This window comes from Panulirus ornatus, chromosome 37, assembly GCF_036320965.1.
Source record: "Panulirus ornatus isolate Po-2019 chromosome 37, ASM3632096v1, whole genome shotgun sequence".
Lineage (NCBI taxonomy): Eukaryota > Metazoa > Arthropoda > Malacostraca > Decapoda > Palinuridae > Panulirus > Panulirus ornatus.
In genome coordinates, this window is record NC_092260.1 from 19710691 (window position 1) to 19724698 (window position 14008).

The window sequence follows — 14008 nt, forward strand, 5'->3', positions numbered from 1 at the left end:
GGCAACCTGAATGTGGGATTTTTCCTTCCCTTTTTTAAATCCCGGTGTCTAAGAGAAAAATCAGGCACAGATTTTCATACAGGGGAAGGTGCATGTCCTCTCCACCTCTGTCTGGTAATAACACACCCTGCCGGCTGTAGACACGGCTTTTCAGGATTTGACCTTCATGGCTTTTATTCAAGTGCCGGGGGGCCAGGTCGACCGTAAAAGCTTTCACAGAGGAGAGCGGTCACTTCTTGTTTACATTCCTATATGTCGACGAATACCTTACTGTTAGTTTTGCGAGCACTTCCAAAATGTCATTACAGTTTTCTCCGTTTTTCTTTTTTTTCCCCTGATGTGATGCTCTAGTTGAGTACATCAGTCTCTAAAAATTCAACGTGTTTTGAACTGAAAATAATACGTGTAGAAACTGATTATTCCGGTGTCTCATCTTTGAATAACCCCGGGAAAACTTGACTTTTCAAGCAGAAAATCTAAACATTTGCTTCTTCTATGATAAGTCTAATGTCACTTATCCACGAGCAAGGAGAATGCCATCACAGTGAGGTATTGTGGCAGCGATTCAGTGTAGATAACATCTGTTAGAAATACAGCCGGTGAAAAGCCAAACCAATCAGTCTTTTGTGATCTATATCTTTTTCATCCTCAACTGCACGAATACATAACTGAGCCCCTTTATCTCTTTACTTTCTTTCTGATTACTCTAGACTTATACAAGTCGATTAAAAAAAAAAGAACTGACAATCATTTCACTCATTGCAGCCCCTTGCTAAGACATACCATTCTCGTGAAACCCATTCAAGTCGTCAAAAAATTTGGCGACCATGGCGGCATCTCAGAACCTCCGATGTTTCCCTCAACCCCCACGCACCTGCCTGCTTCGCCAGACACCTTGACGTATCAGAGAAGAAGTTTCTGTCATGCTTCAGCTGCCGTCTCCAGCCAACAGTGAGATCCTCTACCCACTAGGTAATGAAGGAATCCTCGAACCAACTCTTGAGTGGTCTTCCCTTGAGACTGCGTCAATATTGGTACAGGCAGCTGAAGCGACGCTAATAAGAGGCTGATGGTAGAGTGAGCACATACCGTGAGTAGCTGTAACCTTCTTTAAGTTAGAAAAAAAAAGAAGCTATGAAGACAGGAGAAACACGAGACACGACCATAGTAGTAACTACAGTAATCAGTACATCCAAAGATGTACAACATTTAGCACAGAATTTCATATATCTAAAGACAGATCGGGATATTAGGATCTTATCCTTCCCACATCCCTTATGAGGAATCTAGCCAGCCATTAGATTTACCTCTGTAACTGTAATTATGGGACTGTTGTCGTCGTGATAGATACAAGTCTTATTCTGACGGTCCTAATATCGAGTTCTCCATGCGAGAACAAAAAAAGAATATGACAATAGACCATCAAACCTGTTATGTACACTGAAGAGCTATGACTTGTACATCTTCTTGGCCTGTGGTATATCTATCTGTCTATCATCGTGGTATATCTATCTGTCTATCATCGTGGTATATCTATCTGTCTATCATCTGTAAGCAACTACGTTTCTCTCAGGGTAACTATGTATAGTTCTGAGAAACTTGATGACTTGTTTAATTTTCTGCGTTTCTGGAACTGCTGATAACGTCAAGGATTCTAAATAATGAGAAACTGTTTCTGTTTGTCTCTTCTTTTTTTCCGCGTCATTTGCAACGCAGCTCAAAAACTGCCAGGTATTTGGAATGTAAACATTCATAGGTTTCATGTCATTTCAGCAAAACGAGAGTTGTAATATGACTACCCTCCTGAAAAAGAAAGAGAAAAAAATAATCTGGAAGTAGAAAAAAATCTTATCAGTTGAAAAACATGAGGGATGACCTCGTTATCATTACAGTTCACATCAACTCCATACTCAAATAAAAATGATATAACATATCAGGACACTTAAATTACAAGTTCCCTGTCATTCTTAAGAAGCAGGATATACACAGATGTATAGGTTGGCAGTCCCAAAAGAAAGCACTTAAACTTGTGTGCATTTACCTTCGCCTGAGGAGAGGCTATATTATACAACCTCTGTTACTTCATGCCTCTTTTGGGATATTCACGTACGTATTCTAGCCTTAGTGTGCACTCACCCTCTGTTACTTCATGCCTCATCTGGGATATTCACGTACGTATTCTAGCCTTAGTGTGCACTGTCATACTGCGATTCTAGACTTCTTAAAGATATGAACCTCCCTAAATTGATGGAGACATTAATGAGCTGGTGGGAACACTCTCACTGACCAACATATTAATCAAATTTCTATGACTCAGACTCACTAGGCTGTGAATCATAGCCACGTACCCTAGTTACAGAACCCCCTGACGTTCCGCTTATGCAATTTAGAAGGTCGTAAGGGATTAGGATGGTTAATGAAGGAGAATGCTGAAACTCATCTTTTTAAATAACGTCTGTGAATAAATAAATACAGCCACTTACTCGTAAGCAACAAAGCGGTTTGTTATGTTCTCTTCGGGTTGCCAGATAATCAGGCGTGGCTAGCAGTCTGATATATATATATATATATATATATATATATATATATATATATATATATATATATATATATATATATATATATATATATATATATATATTATTGTATTCCATGTCTTTTGAGAACGAATCTGATATGTTTTAGTAGAAAACCAAATATACATCTCTAAACCCAAGATGACAGACATACTAAAAACAAAGTTCAAGAATTTCAGAACATCATTAAAAACCATATCATTTTCGGCGCAGCAATCGGCAGCGACCGATTTCCCATCCCCTGTGAAAGGGTTTTTGACTCTTTATTACGTCTGTTTGGAGCGTTTGCTCCTGAATTATTTACGATTGATTCGCTCTGCACACTGGTGCCGCCAAGCTCTGTCATAAATTTCACATTATTGAAAATTAAATAATGATTCACTCGACTTCTTTTTCAAAAAAATTCCTCAACGCTTTTTTTTTTTTTCTCTCTCTGCTCCTTTTATGCTGCAAAACCCCATTGAAAGAATATGAGCGAGAGTCTCATGAAAAGCGTTTCATTATGTCCATTTTTTCCCCCTCTTACAGCATTTTATGGTCCCCACTTACTTCAGAATTTTCTGAAAAGTTTTTTAATTCTCGAACCCTTCCCCTCTTCCCCCCAGCACCCACACGATCGAAACTATTTTGTGTTCAACTGTGTGTGTGTGTGTGTGTGTGTGTGTGTGTGTGTGTGTGTGTGTGTGTGTGTGTGTGTGTGTGCGCGCGCACGCGCGCGCGATAGCTGCATGAATAGTAGAAAACTTGAGGAGAACACAACAAACCACTTTGCTGCAGGCGAGTAAGTGGCTTTACTGATTTCTTCATATGGTCAGCCAAGTGTCTCACGCCAGGATGGATGCTCCGTCAGCACAGTGTGTATACCAGGAGACGAGAGGTGACTATGACGACATCCTCCCTCAGTCATAGGTACCTTTGGGAGAAGGACCCTATACCCTTTTCACCTCCAGCTGAAGCTTTTGTCACTGGTATACAATATATATATATATATATATATATATATATATATATATATATATATATATATATATATATATATATATATATTTTTTTTTTTTTTTATACTTTGTCGCTGTCTCCCGCGTTTGCGAGGTAGCGCAAGGAAACAGACGAAAGAAATGGCCCCCCCCCCCCATACACATGTACATACACACGTCCACACACGCAAATATACATACCTACACAGCTTTCCATGGTTTACCCCAGACGCTTCACATGCCTTGCTTCAATCCACTGACAGCACGTCAACCCCTGTATACCACATGACTCCAATTCACTCTATTTCTTGCCCTCCTTTCACCCTCCTGCATGTTCAGGCCCCGATCACACAAAATCTTTTTCACTCCATCTTTCCACCTCCAATTTGGTCTCCCTCTTCTCCTCGTTCCCTCCACCTCCGACACATATATCCTCTTGGTCAATCTCTCCTCACTCATTCTCTCCATGTGCCCAAACCATTTCAAAACACCCTCTTCTGCTCTCTCAACCACGCTCTTTTTATTTCCACACATCTCTCTTACCCTTACGTTACTTACTCGATCAAACCACCTCACACCACACATTGTCCTCAAACATCTCATTTCCAGCACATCCATCCTCCTGCGCACATCTCTATCCATAGCCCACGCCTCGCAACCATACAACATTGTTGGAACCACTATTCCCTCAAACATACCCATTTTTGCTTTCCGAGATAATGTTCTCGACTTCCACACATTTTTCAAGGCTCCCAAAATTTTCGCCCCCTCCCCCACCCTATGATCCACTTCCACTTCCATGGTTCCATCCGCTGACAGATCCACTCCCAGATATCTAAAACACTTCACTTCCTCCAGTTTTTCTCCATTCAAACTCACCTCCCAATTGACTTGACCCTCACCCCTACTGTACCTAATAACCTTGCTCTTATTCACATTTACTCTCAACTTTCTTCTTCCACACACTTTACCAAACTCAGTCACCAGCTTCTGCAGTTTCTCACATGAATCAGCCACCAGCGCTGTATCATCAGCGGTGATGTGAGAAGGAGATGGAATGAGTATTTTGAAGGTTTGTTGAATGTGTCTGATGACAGAGTGGCAGATATAGGGTGTTTTGGTCGAGGTGGTGTGCAAAGTGAGAGGGTTAGGGAAAATGATTTGGTAAACAGAGAAGAGGTAGTAAAAGCTTTGCGGAAGATGAAAGCCGGCAAGGCAGCAGGTTTGGATGGTATCGCAGTGGAATTTATTAAGAAAGGGGGTGACTGTATTGTTGACTGGTTGGTAAGGTTATTTAATGTATGTATGACTCATGGTGAGGTGCCTGAGGATTGGCGGAATGCGTGCATAGTGCCATTGTACAAAGGCAAAGGGGATAAGAGTGAGTGCTCAAATTACAGAGGTATAAGTTTGTTGAGTATTCCTGGTAAATTATATGGGAGGGTATTGATTGAGAGGGTGAAGGCATGTACAGAGCATCAGATTGGGGAAGAGCAGTGCGGTTTCAGAAGTGGTAGAGGATGTGTGGATCAGGTGTTTGCTTTGAAGAATGTATGTGAGAAATACTTAGAAAAGCAAATGGATTTGTATGTAGCATTTATGGATCTGGAGAAGGCATATGATAGAGTTGATAGAGATGCTCTGTGGAAGGTATTAAGAATATATGGTGTGGGAGGCAAGTTGTTAGAAGCAGTGAAAAGTTTTTATCGAGGATGTAAGGCATGTGTACGTGTAGGAAGAGAGGAAAGTGATTGGTTCTCAGTGAATGTAGGTTTGCGCCAGGGGTGTGTGATGTCTCCATGGTTGTTTAATTTGTTTATGGATGGGGTTGTAAGGGAGGTAAATGCAAGAGTCCTGGAAAGAGGGGCAAGTATGAAGTCTGTTGGGGATGAGAGAGCTTGGGAAGTGAGTCAGTTGTTGTTCGCTGATGATATATATATATATATATATATATATATATATATATATATATATATATATATATATATATATATATATATATATATATATATATATATATTCCTATGAGTCCACAGGGAAAATGAAATACGATAAGTTCCCATTTCGTGTAATAATCACATCATCAGGGGAGATACAAGAAATAAAGATAACAGTCAGTTGATACACAACGAAAAGACGTAGCTAGGACGCCATTTGGTAGGGTCTATGAGTAGATAAATTCTTGAACTACGTAAATTCTATAGGATTAACTTTTAACGAAAATAATGTAAATTGTTGGAATCATGACTAGTTCACATTGGAAAACCTTATCAATTTTCAATCGAAACCTACCAATAAAAGCTGAGACCAGCTTAAGCACATAGACTCATGTATTGAGCACAACGGCACGACCTTTGGGTATGATCTGCTTCAGCTGACAAGGAGACTTAGATAAATTCAAAACTTTGTGTGATACATGGTTGATGAAATTCAACCCAGTTAACTGCAAAGTACAGGTAATGAGAATGGGTCATAGTGAAAGAAGGCCTTAGTATAAATGTTATCTTACAGGAACTCTATGTATGAGAGGGACTTTGGATTCTACATTCTCCCTAGCTGGAGAATCAGGTCAAAGGTCATGCCAACAGACCCAAAGGTCGTATCACCAGGCCCAGATACTGTATCAAAATGCATAAAGGGGTTCATTTCCCCAAAGACGATACAGTTACTCAAAGGGGTTTAATTTCCCGTCGGTAGTTACAGGAGAACTGCATCGGTTTTAAAGTTTCATGATCAGGTATGAAGCTGTAGTTATTATAGTTTTGGAAGATACAGCAAACATCAGGATACAAGGTGAAAAAAAAAAATGATCCTTAGAAAAGGGAACAGGGTGAAAATAGCGTTACGCAATAACAGTTGATAAAGATGGGAAGGAGGGGGGAAGCCCTCGTCTCCAAATACGCCCATTTTTTTATCCTCCGTCCCATCTGAATACAAGTCAGATCCCAGGATTCCTTTTTTTTTTCATTCGTATTCTCATCGTAGGTAAAGAAAGAGTCGTCCTCCGCGCGGGCCTCATAACTGTCAGGCCTGTAATGTGCGCCACACAAACTAGTCCAACCGTTTCCCCCTCCTAACCAAATTTTCGCTGAAGAAACACCTTTTTTTTATTATTATTCAAAGATTTTTCCCCTTGTTTGTCTTGCAATTGTCACTCAAACAGCTTATTTGTCCTCTCTCGAATGCGTTTCCATTATGCGTCGTAAATGCGTTGCTTGGCCGGCGACCAAAAGCTTTAAGACGCAGAGAGCCGCCGCTTCTTCTCTTCCTTCTCCTCCTCTTCCTCTTTCCGCTTTGAATAAGAAACACCTTGTATGAATTACACCTTTCTTCCCCCTCCGTGGCGGACACACGGCATATACTTCTGCAACATACCACGTTGTGTTTGCTGGTGGCCAAATGACGGAAGTTTTCCACCACGCATACGCTACACCGACAAATTCCCCCGAAAGTTGGCTGGTTGGTTGGTGGCTTCTGTGCGTGTGTGTGTGTGTGTGTGTGTGTGTGTGTGTGTGTGTGTGTGTGTGTGTGTGTGTGTCTTCATCCCCTCCCCCAACTCAACCCAACAAGAAGCCCGGCAGGAGAGTATCATCTGACATACTGAGTCGGTGCCTCCCGCAAGCCCGAACCAACTGTCATCACGGAGCGACGACGCGATGGGAGAGACGGAGTTGGTTTTGTGGCAGTAGTGGCGGTGGTGGTGGTTAAGGGGGGGAGGGATAGTTTGGCGGAATAGGAGGAGGAGGAGGAGGATGAAGAGGAGGAGGAGGCGCCGGCTGGCTTCTGGCTTCTCCTTGGTTTTCTTTTTTCTTCAAGATACGAGATAATGGGAGAAAGACTGACGCGGGAGGTGGGACAGACGGAGGACAGTGTTCAGTATTGCTTGCTATCGGTGCTGGATGTCCGTCGGCGTCGTCTTCATCGTCGTTGTCTTTGTCGTGGTTATGGCCATCATCACTGTCGGCATCTTGATCACGGTCTATGTGTAAGTTAGAGACACCTCATCGCCAATAGAGGACGCCATCTAAGCGATGCGTTGTGATCAATTTTCGTCACTTGTAATTGTTACCCTTCCTAGATCTCATTGCTGTCGCTCTAGCCGTAAAAGGCATTACGTCCAAAATATCATTAATTCCATTTCATCATCGAACCGTTGTCATTTTTCCATCGCCTCGGTGGCGCTGCTAATTATAGCGTTTGCAGCTAGTCTTTCAAAGTCGATTGTTGTATACAGTCTTTAGTCTTTAGCCTCAAGTGTGTCATGGTGCCATGTATCTTATTTGTACTGTGATTAAGCGTCAAGGATACCTACCATTGCTGTGTCATTTGTGTGATGGTGCCAATGTATTTAACAGCACCGTCATTCCTGCCAGTGCTGTGTCATGGTTGCTGTCTAAATCGAATCACAGCATCATGTTCACCGCCGGTACTATACCGTATCGTCATGTTACACGCCACACCGTGTCACACCGTTATGGTCACCACATATACTGTTGTCACACAGCCTCCTGTCACACAACATCACTAAGTGTCATACATCCTACTTAGAGTTTTCATTCACTTTTGACACATTCGACGGAGTAATGAATTACATTATTATTCATCAATAACACCACTGAATTCATAAACAACGCAAGGTAGTATTCGAAAGCTTATAATCGAGACGCGTCTTTCATCCTTGTTCATCTCATACAAACCTCATTCTAAAATTCGAATTACTTCTTCACATTTTGGTGGAAAATCAGAGATTCTTCCTCCCACCTGCAAGTCGGCCTATGCAACATTTCCCTTAAGAGTCTCCGATGACAGAGCCTCCTTTTGAGCCACGCTGTGATCAGGTTCTTGACAATGGAGCAATATATGGGACGTTGGGCTCGACCTAATACAAGCGATGAGGTGTTGTGTGTTTACGTCTTCGACCAGGAATGTTGTTATGAAAAGGTTATGGGTATTATCGGAAACTCTGGCAGCAATAACATACCTATAGCAAGATATTGAGGCCCATGTCAGTACCTGTACACAACAACTTATGAACAGACTTGCCCATCTTTTAGAAGCGGTCTCTCTCTCTCTTTTTCCTTTCCCTAGAACATAATCATACAAGGCCAATAAACCGTCCAATGTGCTCAAGAGAGTATATCATGCCCAATAACAAACAGTGGATCAAAGGCAGTCTATAAGCCACAATGAAAAAAAAGAGAAAATAATAAAAGAGTCGACAAGTGTTCAGTGAAGCATGATATGAGCTCATCTTGGTGGCAGATTTCACTATACCACAGACGGTAACCGCGGTGGCATCCGCTCCAAGATCTTATCATAACCGATACAAGGAGGTGCCACAGTCTTACTTGCCTCCTTTATGAGTATATACATGCGTATATATATATGTATATTTGCGTGTATGGGCGTTTATGTATATACATGTGTATGTGGGTGGGATGGGCCATTCTTTCGTCTGTTTCCTTGTGCTACCTCGCTAACGTGGGAGACAGCGACAAAGTATAATAAAGAAATAAAAAACAATATATATATATATATATATATATATATATGGAAGACATCATACAACTATTGACCGTCATAAAATGAGATTAGTCTTCAGTGTAACTTAGTATGATCTCTGGTCTCATGGCTCTACAGCCAGTTTACATCTTTTTGTTACTCAGTCTTGATCATCCCCCGGGAAAGTGTAAAGGAAAATATTCATAATCTGTTCCTCTTGACGAAGCTATCTCATGGATTTATAATACCTTTCATCTCCATGACCTGGAACTCGAAGTCCATCAAATTGTCACCGGCCTCGTAAAATTACCAAGGACACACCGGAGCTGTATGGTAGGGTCATGACCCCGCACACACAAGGTTAATAAGCCTGGCTTGTAGCTCTTTGACATCATAAGCTAATATCACGCTTCACCGATGGTCAACGCCGCTGCTACCATGTCCCTTAATTTTCTGATGTTTTGGCTTGATAATTTATCCCCGTGTGATGACTATCACTTGTACTTGATACGCTGCCCGGTAATACCCTGATGTCAATGCCCAGTGCCACGCCATATATATATATATATATATATATATATATATATATATATATATATATATATATTGCAAAAATCACAAATGAGCACGTGTTCAAGTAAATTCCTATTCATCCAGAGGGAAATGAAACAAGATAAGTTCCCAAGTGCACTTTCGTGTAATGATCACATCATCAGGGGAGATACAAGAAAGAAGTAAGTCAGTTGATGTACAACGAAAAGACGTAGCTAGGACGCCTTTTGGAAGACACGAAAGTGCTGGGAACTTATCGTGTTTCATTTCCCTGTTAATAAAAAGGAATATATATATATATATATATATATACTTATGTTCTTCGCAATTTAATTTACCACCCCACGGGCCCCTTTTCTGGGCACCACTCGAACCAGAAGCAGGGAAATGAGAGACTCCTTTGCTGTATGAAGATTGTTGACGAGACGACCACACTCCTAATGACACAGTCTTGCCGAAGATGACTGACTTTCCACTCATATACATACATACGATAATTCTTTGGGCTTATTTTCATTCTCTTTAAGAAAGAATATTGATGCTTTGAATATCACATGAAGGAACTAAGATAGCACATCAATTAATGTGTATTGGCTTTTGGCTTAAAACTCCTGAAATTAAAACAAAATTAGTATAGTTTAAAACATGATGTACAAAGAAGCCAGCTCGATTAATTAACTTTAGTGTCGGATACTTGATGGAATTATTCTTATCATATCAACTGTACTAGAATTATCTATGTGCTTTGATGATAAAACTAAATTAAATAAAATAAACGTCAAATTCCGTAAGAAAAAAGTCATCTCATACAAGTACACATATTACACAGTTACACTCGTGAAAAAAAAAAAATGAATATTCTTACCATTTCACACGATGCTTTTTTTTTTTCCTTTTTTTTTTATTCTAGGAAGAAGAGTGAGGAGGGACGACCCTTGATCATGTGCCTTGTGGTGTCAGCCCTCCAGCGCAATGCATTAGTCAGCAACACTACAAAGCGTCAACTCGTTAACAAACCTTAAGTACAGAGTCACACACCCCAGGCATAGGACAGAAAATATCTCTCCTGCAAACAACAGTGTCTTTGAAAGTCGAAATTAACACTCGTACTCTTTAATCACATACACTGTACATGGCTTTCATCTTACATGTATAGTGCATTACATTGCATGGTAGAGGCGGTGACCCCCTAATCTATCAGGACCTGCCTGAAGAAGAAGGAATGTTATAAGGTGATTTCTAACAAGTTTCATATTCTCACTACTATCTCGAGACTAATGCTTCACGCACGAGCATAACAACAACCCACCGAATCAGTTCGGAAACCATACTTGGAGAAACTGATAAGGACACTACGATTGGTCATGATGCAATGATGTGAATGGTCGTTTCGTTGCATCTGGCGATTAACTGTTCAGACACACTTTAAGGGTTGGCTCGAAACTCGCCTGAACACGAAGCCTTCTCGTGAGCTTTCGATTCAAACATGGAACATATATGAGAGTTAACAAATACCTTGTATGATTCTCTACGTTGCAGCCTTCACTTAGTGCAAGGAGGTGAATCCTTCACGGGGGTTTCCTCCTGTTTCGAACGATTCGACTCATACCACAGCAGATGAGTGGCCCTCGTACAAACGAGTGTCCTCAAAGCAGGTTGTTTCTTTAGGAGTGTGAGGAGCTTACTCACAAAATGATCTTAACTGATTCGACTGAGCGGTAAACTCATTCACATCTTATCAGGTCATACGCTGGTCATCAGTTCACATGAAAGTCTCTCGAATCTGATAATGTTATGTGCTGTGAGATTTTCTTTTTCGCAACCCAAATCTTTGCTCTGAAGTGATTCTTACGATTTGAATAATATACGTCAACTTCTCTCCTCCTTCATATGGAATGATTAAATCCCTTTCGGTTTTACTACGAATATTATAGATTTTTTGCGTCAACAGTGCCACATCACTTAACCCGAAAGTTTCTACGGTGAAGTGAGGGGAATATAGCTCTATCTATCTATGTTTCCCATGACCTTTACAGAATTATACTCAACTAATCATCATTTTCATTAACTCTGTAATCAGTCCACTGAACGAAACAGACATCATAATGTAGCACGACTCAAACTAGGAACAACAACAACAACAACAACAAATTCAACAACAGAAAACCGTAAACCAAAACATATTCCTTTGAAAAATATGAAAAAAAAAACAACACTACTGATGAAAATCCGGATTAAGACTAAAGTATAAAGGAAAAGTGTACATAATGCTAACTTTACAACACCCTCCAGTTCTTGGACGGTCCTATAAAACGAGGGAAATTGTACCTGAGGCAAATTGCGAGTACTAGACAGCCCACTTTAAACCTGTAGGGACCATCGATTACGACAGGAGGCAATACCACCACCGTCGACAGAGCCTCGATCACCTCCCCCCACTTTATCGAATGGTCGCTATGAACAGGATCGTCGTAAAGGGCAGAGCGTCGAACTGCGAGGCACAAAGCCGTTGGGGGAAGGGTTTCTCAATATGCAGATTTTATGAGTGACTTTACTGCCCTTCTTCCCGTGTCTTGTCCAACTTTTGCCTGTTTCTCTTTTAATTTCATGGGGCCGCAAGGAATGGCCGTGTTATATCTAGTGGTGAGGGAAACTGTTGCAATAGCGAGCAGGGATTGGATTGTTTCTTCGGCGGCCTCTAGCATCAATGGGTCTTTCGCAGCCGGGCTTCCCCTCGAAGACGGGAATTTATAGGGAGGTTTTCAGGTCTGTATGTTTTCGGTGGACGCTTTCCAACGTCAGGCGTTAAACAGACGGCGGCGGAATACTGGGGCACAGGTGAAGATCTTGTGGTTAAAAGGAAATATCTTTGTAGTTTTATTTTTGAACGGGTCAACTCTTTTTTCTTTTTTTTCCTGCTGACATAACGTACATTAAAATGGAAATGAATCTTGTAATTCGTATGGGTAAAAGAAGAAATCTTTTAAAACTTAAGTTTAAAGAAATATGATAGTGGTAACTGCAAGAGGAAAAAGGGGCAATTAACATTGTGGGGTACTGAAATGTACTGAGTGAGAAGTATTTGTTTAACCAAAGGCACAGTGATGGTAAGTATCAAGGGCTTGGTAAATAAACCACAAAATGCGAAGAGTGTTTCAGCAAACTTTGCTCCAGTCATTCGGTCGACCGTCCATACATCAGATTCTGAAGCGAAGCCATACCCCCAGATTCTATGGTAAGTCGCAAGGCCTATAATTTGTCCAACAGGAGAGTGGACAGCGACCACTATTGAGGTGAACCTCTATGCAACGCGCTTAGCTTCCCTTAAATCCTCTTATGTTCCTGAATCCCATTAGCCTTCCAGCGTTGGCCACTTTCACCAGCATTTCCACAATCAACACCACAGAACGTACGAGATGGACGGAGGTCGAGCCCATACCCGCTTCCTCTTCGGGGAGGCCAACCGGTTGAAAACCATTAAGAAAAAAAAAAGTACACTCGTAATTGGGAATCGTGGTTTAAACACGACTGCGCTTCGTTCATTTACACTCTCTCTCTCTCTCTCTCTCTCTCTCTCTCTCTCTCTCTCTCTCTCTCTCTCTCTCTCTCTCTCTCTCTCTCTCCGTGTTCGTCTATTTACTCCTCTTTCTTTCTCTGTGTGTGTGTGTGTCTATCTCTGCCTTACTTCCTCCTCCTTGTAACAGCATATTTTTTTTTTTCCAGACCTGCGTCCGGCCCGCAACACAAAAATACTCCTCTTTGTCTTGCAGAGGTGCTTTGCCTGGCTTCCCTCGCCCTCCCGCACGAGACATATTAATGTAAAGCTGTAAATCTCATTAAAGGCCCTAAACTCACGTCTAGCATTACTGAAGTTATTATACTATTTGTCACTAGAAATAATATCAATAATGATAATGATCTAATGATTTCGCTATCATCATTACTAGCTTCTGCGACCGGACTTGGACTAGCTTGGATCATTCTAGAGGGTTAGGACTTTTTTCTAGAGAATATGTGTAAGAAATACTCAAATGAAGGGGATTTATATGTGACGTTCATAGATATGGAGAAAACGTATGTTAAGTTATGCTTCTGGTTTAGGTACGTTATACATGACAGCTACATAGAAAACGGATGTGAACAAATGAAGTCATTCTTCACATCTTTCTGCCGCTGCCTCGCTAAAACGGGAAATAGGAAACTAGAATAAGAACAGACTACATGTTTATATATATATATATATATATATATATATATATATATATATATATATATATATATATATATATATATAAATATATATCCAGAGTGGTATTGTGTGAGCATTTATATTTAACTATGGGCAGAAAACATTGCAGAAGATGAACGAGTTACCAGAGCTAAGAATTCGTCCTTCTAAAA